The sequence below is a fragment of the Coenobita brevimanus genome, chromosome 6, assembly GCF_032717465.1.
Source record: "Coenobita brevimanus isolate Jiangsu-jjx chromosome 6, ASM3271746v2, whole genome shotgun sequence".
Lineage (NCBI taxonomy): Eukaryota > Metazoa > Arthropoda > Malacostraca > Decapoda > Coenobitidae > Coenobita > Coenobita brevimanus.
The window spans coordinates 20,940,508-20,949,280 of NC_136959.1; positions in this window are offsets into that span (position 1 = coordinate 20,940,508).

Genomic DNA, 8,773 nt, shown 5'->3' on the forward strand with positions numbered 1-8,773 from the left:
AGATACTCCATTTTTCTTTACCTCTTTAAATTACCCCTTCAGCGTACCTGTTTACCTGCACTAATTAACTCCAGTGAACAGCTGTTAATATTCTGTAATGTTGCACCTGACACGTCCTCAGTAATTACCAGTAGTTCATAAAAGCACAGTTTCGGCGCCATGGGAGGTCAGATTCACTATTAAATATCTTAATTGTGAAAATAGATCACCGTAGTTAACATTTTTGTATGCATTACCCACCGTCATTAGCATAAATTTAGTTGTTGTTTTTCTTGCATAACTCGAGTCTATCTGGACAAGCACAGATATCGACCGCGTGTAAACAGCTGCTTCTGTGAGACTGTATTACGTGAACAGTGAAGTACATACACTGTGTAGGTGTAGGGATATGCCGTGAGAAAATTAGACTCCCAGGTGAACGTACCACCAAGTGTACGCTTCTCGTCAGCGCCACATAAAATTAGTAAAATACACTACTTAGTAAGTAGTTTAATATCTAGAAAGAAGGTGCAAAAGTGGAGGATGACAGTTGGGTGCGGAAAGTAAGAAGTATGAACGTCGGCGATAGGGTTGGGAGAGGCAGACCTAGAAATATCAGGACAAAGGGATAAGGGGCTGAATAGGGAGGCTGCCAGAGGTCGAACACCGTGGAAAGCCACCACTAGGTGACCAAGACCGACGCACGCAAGCACGTCAGAGCCTTTACAAATGATACAGCGATACGATATACCGTGTATTATTAGCCGAAGTAAGATGCGGAGACGGTAGTGAAGCCGATGAGAAGGAAGAATTATTTCAAAATTGATGTCTGATTCATTCGTTGCAGTTTACTGACTGTATCTGTGTTCTTTGTAGAATGGTTCATAGTTTTATTAATGTATGTGGCGAAGTCTGAACGAAAAAAAAAAAAGTTAATATTATAATGATGACTGCTGATAGGAAATTTGTCTAACGAAAGTGGGAGTGAAGGTGAATGAAAACGTCAGGCATTGAACAAAATAACACAAGCAAGACGCCTTCTAAGTCACTGGTTCATCACGGTGGTCCTTGATGGAAAAGGGAGGTAAACATGTAAGGAAGTGCAGGGTAGATAGTCTAGTCTCAGAAAATAAAATCATTGAAAGAATGAAGGCCTTGGTATGGAAGAGATGACTCAGTAGACAGGCAGGTAAAGGTCTGAATGATGGCATAATATTATCAACATTAGCATTTGGATGAGAAATTTATCATTACACGAGAAACAAATGTCAATGGATACGATTTGAAAATTTGACCTTAAAAGATATGGGGGATGCGTAGGTTAGATAGCGTAACTATTATAGAGATTCGTGAAAAAATCTGGGCCCGATTTCTTATTGGTTATGCAGGCTTCCTGACACCTTTTCCATAGCGATTTATTTTGTATTTTGGTTACTATGATTCTGTACCTTACTTATGCAGAATATGGCGATAATAGAATGATTTAAGGAACATGAAAGACGGTAGTAACGTGCATTAAGCAAAATAAGTCGCTTAGGAAGAGGAGTTAGGGAGCTTCCTTAACCAAGAAGATTATTTGACATGGTGTTACTATGATTCTAGCGACTTTCCTGCATACGCATTACGTACAGTACATAGGGAGCTTCACACAGTCGAGATGCAATTTAGGGATCCTGAGGGGCAGGTAACCTGTTGTAATAAGGAAAATGCTCTCATGGACGCTCCCAGTAATGCACCTCACCTATTGTTCACGCACAGGTAAATGTGTGGAAAGATTTTGGAGTGTACGTAGGTTAACAGATGCATTTTGGTATGATATTCCTTAGGGGTGGTTGTGTTTTTGACCCACAATGTCTATATATCACCAAAGGAACGTTTAAAGTGAGCCAATACGCGAGATACATGGAATATAATATCCCCTGTGCCGGACTAAGTATATGGCCATCGAAGTCAAAGCTGGCTAATAATGCTCCCGAATGAAAGCTACTTATTCCCTTCATTCAGCGAGTAATGCAGGATAGGAGTATTTCATTAAAAAAAAAAAAAATTCCCGAGGTGTGTTTTTTGTATGTAAAGGCGGGAGAGTGTGAGGGTACATGCACAAGGATATATTCCCACCATGAAACAGCGCCTCCGGACGTGGCGTGGGAATTTATGAGAGATAATGCACCAGGGATGGGCTGTAATTCTCGCATGCTGAGCAGCTTAATGTCTGAAGCCGAGTGCTGGCGAGGGCAGATCCGGTGATGGGGGTGAGGGAGGAGGGGAAGAAAATGCTGGTGTGTGTGTGTGTGTGTGTGTGTGTGTGTGTGTGTGTGTGTGTGTGTATCAATGAACTGGTGACAGTGAGATCAATTCCCGTGTTCTTATCCTAACATCCTCTCTTCAGCAATTTATTTTGCTTATTCCACTTTAATGTCCTATTCTGTGTCGTATAAATCCTACTGACAATGCCATACTCTGCATAAATCATGGGCATAAGGATGTTAACCAGCCATATCTAATAATAAATAGCTCAGGAAGAGGTGCTAGGGAACCTGCTTGCCCCGACGAGAACCGGAATATGAAGTCAAGTGTTTGGAGTGTTGATGATGATGATATTTGTGTGTGTGTGTGTGTGTGTGTGTGTGTGTGTGTGTGTGGTTAAAATAGCAAACGCAATTTCCTCTGATCTTAACCATAGTTTGTGAGGCATTTGAGGATTAGCCACAGGATCTCAACAATTACTTGAGAAAACATTAGGTCAAAGGTCAAGGCCACATGAAAAGGTCAACTGGTTTTTAACTGTTCTTCACCAGACTTAGTAGAAGGGTTCAGGCTAAGACTTGGGTCCTTATTTTACTCAGTTAAGGAAGCTTCATAACACCTTTTCCTGAGTGATTTATTTTGCGTATTTCACCTTACTCTCCTACAGTATGCTGTCTTATATAAATCCTTCAAACATCGACATACTCTGCATAAGTAACGAAGAAAAGGATATTAACCGGCCATATCCAATAAATAAATCGCTGAGTAAAAGGTACTAGGGAGCTTCCTTACGCGACGAAAATACAGGCCTAGGACACAAGGTCAAGGTCACAGCAAAAAATCAAAATTCAGGGTCACAGGGCAAGGTCAACTTAACATCATTAATATTTTTTAATCAAAATTGGTGGATTGGTTAAGGGTCAGGCAAGAATGAAATATTTCGTACTGAGAGCAATTGGTTGGAGAATAAGGTACGGGACAAAGTCAGATATTGGGATTGATTGCTGGAGGTAAGTATTGCTCTCTCTCTTTTTCTCTCTCTCTACCACTTTGGAGAGAGAGAGAGGGGGGGGGGGAGAAATTATATTAACTACTTTTCTTTAGCTAGTCTCTCTCCTTAGTACACTTAAGGCAACGGAACATTATTTTCCAACGCACATTGTACATACACTTTTTGCCTTTAGGTGGCGTGGAGATGAGGTACCCTCTGTCAGTGAAAATTATATCTTGCGAGTGCATTGAAACGAGATTGGGAATGAGAGAAAGAAGTAGACGATGTATGGTGAAAAATGAGAGGAGTTTGTCTGGGAGAGTAGCATGTTTTGGTGAAATGAAGTGTTTCATTGGGGATTAAGGAGTTTATAAGTAGTTTTTCTCGCCCACCCTACATGGATTCTTGAATTTGGAGTCGTGAGGTGGTATATGAAGCGCTGTGGCACCCTTCCTTTGTGATATATCGCGGATTTTATACCCCAGTATTTCTGTGTATTATATTGATGCAGACTATGGTATACCGTATAATGCTGAGGTTTTATGTGCAAAATAAAACTCCCAAGAAAGAGGTATTGCGAAAATCTTCAGAACCGTTTAGAATGTGAGGACAGATGCTTTGCTTTTGATAAATACGTAGATAGATACATGTGTTGTCACTTCTCAGATAACTGTTCAGTAATAACGAAGGAAACGCCTATGAAGCCTCTCTCTCTCTCTCTCTCTCTCTCTCTCTCTCTCTCTCTTCAAACCCGGTTAAGTACTTACTGACCACTGACTTACCACACCATAATAATACAAGCAGGATATCCATTGCTACATCATCCACAGTTTTACCGACGAATTCATCCCTTAACGTGGCATTACATCAGTAGTAATACGTAAGTCTTCCTGCTTAATAACACATACATTTTCTTGGTTTATCCTTATTATATTATTAATATACTAGACTACCATCTTCAATTATTTTAGTGTTTTAAAGGGTGTATTGTATGTTCGTGGGATTTTCCTTTCATTTATGCATGTAGTGTTTCATTCTGGTCATTATCATTAGCACATTACTTTTTCTTTTTATATCACCTTGCCTGACCGATAAGTTCATCCTACAATGAAAAGCCCTACATGCTACGTCTTACAAAAAAGGGAGCATATTCTCCATTCCCTCACATTCCTTGCTTCACCTACTAACTCAGCATCTCCCCTCCTCTCGCTCCATTAGAGTTAACTGCTCCCCTGAGTCCCACTTTCCCAGCACATAAAAGCTCACTCCCACTACTGTGCCGCGGGATGCCTATGATAACTGAGTTTGGTATCCTGTGTGGGGCACTTCTCACCAGCTCAGTGTCTTCTTCCCTCACTTTGTTGTTAGTCTTGCAATCCCAGGCTCCGTGCACGTAGAACCCAGCAGACTGCTATCCACTTCAACCCGTCGCTCCTAGAGGTCTTTTTTATTGAGCTTATCTTGAAGGACTGTGTATGTTGTAATAGTGTGGTGAATGAGGAGAGTATATGTGTTGTGGTGCGAATAATGCAGTGTAGTGTGGACATAATGGGTTCCTTTTTAAGTTGTATTTTGTGATGGAATTCTAGCACGGAAGGGTAATGGCCAAATCGCAGACTGGTCTGGTGAACTCGAGTCTCTCTGGGTATGGGTAGTTTCTGATGGGTCCATGTCACGATGTGGTTAGGATGCTACTTGACTGAGGGTATTGGATGGCTGTGATGTTTGTCTGTGTATGTATGTTATTGTGAAGTATAGTGGTCGGTGGAAGAAGAAGGATGTTGCCTGTGTAGTGTGTGTGTGTGTGTGTGTGTGTGTGTGTGTGTGTGTGTGTGCTTTATAACATTGTAAAAGTGAAGGATGGTGCAACATAAGTTACAGAGGTGAGATGGTCTGTTTAAAACGATAAACTCTGTGCTTCTCATATTCGTATGTTCCCTGACTGAGGCTATTTTGGTGTCTTGATGTTTGTGATCTATTATATTGTAGCGAACGTAGCGCATCCACTTTTTATTCTTGTGATTTTTTTAGTGATTTTTTTTTTACCTTATTTCTACATGTTTTTTTTAAGGTTAGTGCCCATCTTGGCCTAGCGTAATTCACAGTTGTATTAATGAATTCTTACACAGACGGTTCTCCGCAAGTATTTTTGTTGTCGAAAGATAACTGTTTGCCTCACTTTAGATTGTGAAAATAAACTAATTTTTAAGTGCCAGGGAGGGTTGTGAAATGAAACAACAGGATTCTTGGGTCTAATGTAGTATCGGTTGGGATTTTTCAGAACCATCATGCATAGGTGGTTGGAGGTCTCCCGCTGATATAATGCCATGAAGGATGTAGACCAGTAGACGTAACCTTAAAGTTTTCACGGCAGTGGCCAGGTCTCGCGCCACTAGGCTTTGCACTGGGTATTTTATCAGATGAATGAATGGTCTAGTTGGTGTGTGTGTGTGTGTGTGTGTGTGTGTGTGTGTGTGTGTGTGTGTGTGTGTGTAGTCTACTCACGTGTTAGAGCCTAAAATATGGATATCTTTATAGACGAACCCGCAGCAGAAATGGGTCACGTAAGTAGTATGAACAACATGCCAGAGAGGTGGTGACCGGGAACATGTATTATCAGTTAGGGAGGTGACTGCTGACGAGTGGCTTTTAGTTACTGCGATTTACCTACATATTCTACAGTTTTCCTGTTCATTGCTCTCCACAGTCAGCTTTCCCTACACACTGCTATCAAGCTCCCCCCCCCCCTTTTTTTTTCAGTCCAGGCAATAGTAAACTTTCATTCTCTTCACATCCCTTCCATCTATCAGTACCATACTTAATGTGCCGAGTAATACAAAGTTATGCTACTCCACACTGACTTCATTTCGCTTATGCTTAGTCGGCCCCTTCTCTTTCTCTCTCTCTGCGTATCTTCCCCTTCCTTACTCCACATCTCACTCTACCAATTACAACATTCCTTTTTCACACAGGATCCGAGTAATACAAAGTTATGCTGCTCCACACCGACTTCAATTCGCTTATGCTTAGTCGCCCCCTTCTCTTTCTTTCTCTGCGTATCTTCCCCTTCCTTACTGCACATCTCACTCTACCTCTTCTGCTCCCATCACTGCTCACCACACTCCCAAACTACGCTTTTCCTCCTAACACACCTCGTTATTCCTTTATCCCCCACACTACTGCCTCACCAATCTTCCCTGCTGTCAGTCTCAACGCTAGCCCCTCTCACAACGCCGTCCCTCACCACATTCCTCCACTAAACCTGTGAGGCGTAACCAACATCAGGAGGCCGTGCACCAGATCAGTATTCCGCAGCTTCAGTGCTTTATGGGCCAACGACTAGCGGGCAATGTCCCTCTTTAAAGGTCGTGGCGGTAGTGGTGTCACCATACATTCACCCACCGACCCACTTACTGTATCTAACTATTAATAGAGCATGTGTGTGAACTAGGAGTAGGGCAGTGAAATGGGGGGGGAGGTGGGCAATGCGACCCCTTACGGGATTAAGGCGTGGCAACAGATATATAGATAGATGATGACAGGAAACGGGGGAAGGGCTATAGGGCATGGATAAGTGGGCCAAAGTTAAGGGGAGCACGACTCGGAAAAGGTTGTGAACCGCTGTCGCAGCGAGTCTTTGTGCTTTCTGTCGGTGGATCTGGACCATAGGCCATGTCCCAGAACCGTCCGCTATTACTATTTAGGAAGTAATAGTGGTTAATGCCGCGAAGGTGGACTTACGTAGAAGCCGGGAACAGTAAACCATCACTATGTTCACTGGAGCAAGCATGGAGTGGACTGAGCTCGCTTTCGTTAGATCAGCTTTATATTCCTCAGCCATGACTTTTCCGCCTCACTATCTCATGTTAAGCAGTAATAGTCAGGCGTGAAGAGGGAGCGGTGAGAATTGCATGAATTATTGGTGTGCGGTAGAAGCAGGACGGCTAAGTAAGGACATCAGTGCCTGGAGGTCTCTCTGTTGGTGCCACGCCTTGCAGGAAGCAGCACGTCAGGCAATAGACATAGAGGCAGATGGTAAACTTAGCAACACTCACGCCACCATAGTGCAACTATCCTAATTGTTCACTACTTTTCATTCATTATCCTTGTCGCTTGTTGCCCCGGCCACAGGCTGGGCCAAGGCTTCGGACTGCTTTACCACATGCGGACAACTTGCCCCCCACAAAATGATGTAAGAACCGAATATTTCACTTTGCCCTGTGATTATGTCCATCGATCAGCTATTCTAAAAACGAACAGTTCTTTCTTGTCTGATCTTCAACCAGTCCGTTAAGTTTGCTCCAAATCAGATCAAAACTGTTTAGGTTGATCTTACCCTGTGACCTTGACCTTTGACCTATTGTTCTCAAAGTCGAATGTCTTCATTCCTGGGTAATTCCCATCTTTTTCAACAATTTGGTTCAGTCGAATAAAAACTTTTTGAAAAACTAAGGTCAAGTATTTGACCTTTCCTTGTGATCCTACTTTTTTGGAAAAATTCTTAGTCTTTCATCCCAGTTTTACCCAAAACCTGTGAACAAAGTTTGGCTAAAACTGGGGGAAATGCTGAAATTGACCTTGCCAAGGGTCCTTGACCATTGACCTTACCTGTGACCTTGAGTTCTCAATGATTATCCTCAAAATTCCATCTCAAATATCCCTCCCCCACCAAGATTCCGTCCACAAAAATACCTATAAATTTGGTGGAGGAAGTAAACTGATTTTGTCATGCAGTTTTGACTTTTGACCAATTGTTCTCAGTAACAAAAGGTCAACCCCTCTGTGTGGATATGTTTATTGAGTGCTACGATCCCCCAGAATTAGAGTACAGCACTAATTTTAATGACGTTATTGCATTCAAATGGTTTCTCTTCACTTATTTAAAAGAACTGCCCAATGATCGTCAAATAGGCTATCAGTTTTAATATATTACATTATATTTATGTTTCATTTCTATTGCCTGGAACAAATTAACACTGAAATATCTTATATGTATATTACTCTCACTCAGTATTTCCATGCTTTGAAAGATGGCATTTTAGTGAATATTATTTGCACACCCTTGGCTGATCCTCAGCACTGCCACCAAGTTTGGTCCAGAGTCTCCTAGCCAGATGTTTTAGTTATTCCGTTCACACACAGACATACTCGGGTTCAACTTGGACCTAACCCGGTGACCTTGACTATTGACCCAGTACTCTAAAAATGTACGAGTATTTACTTTGCTCATGCCTTACCCTCAACCCTTGCACTAAGTTTGGTCTAGATCAATTGATAACTCATGTAAAAAAATATATATATATATCTCAACCACTTGACTGATGTTAAAACTTTCCATCAAGTCGGGTTAAGCCATTTTTGTGCCTGGTTTCCTAAAAAGAGGACAGAACTAATCATTTTCAAAGGTTAATAATGGAGGGAGCCCCAAAGTAGGAACCTGTAACCTTTGCGACTGTGAGCCAGTAGGAGAGGGGGTGGTACACTTAATATCTTCACATAGGAACGCTGTGCATTAATGGGTTAAATTGGTTCAAATCTTTATTTGGTAAAAGTACA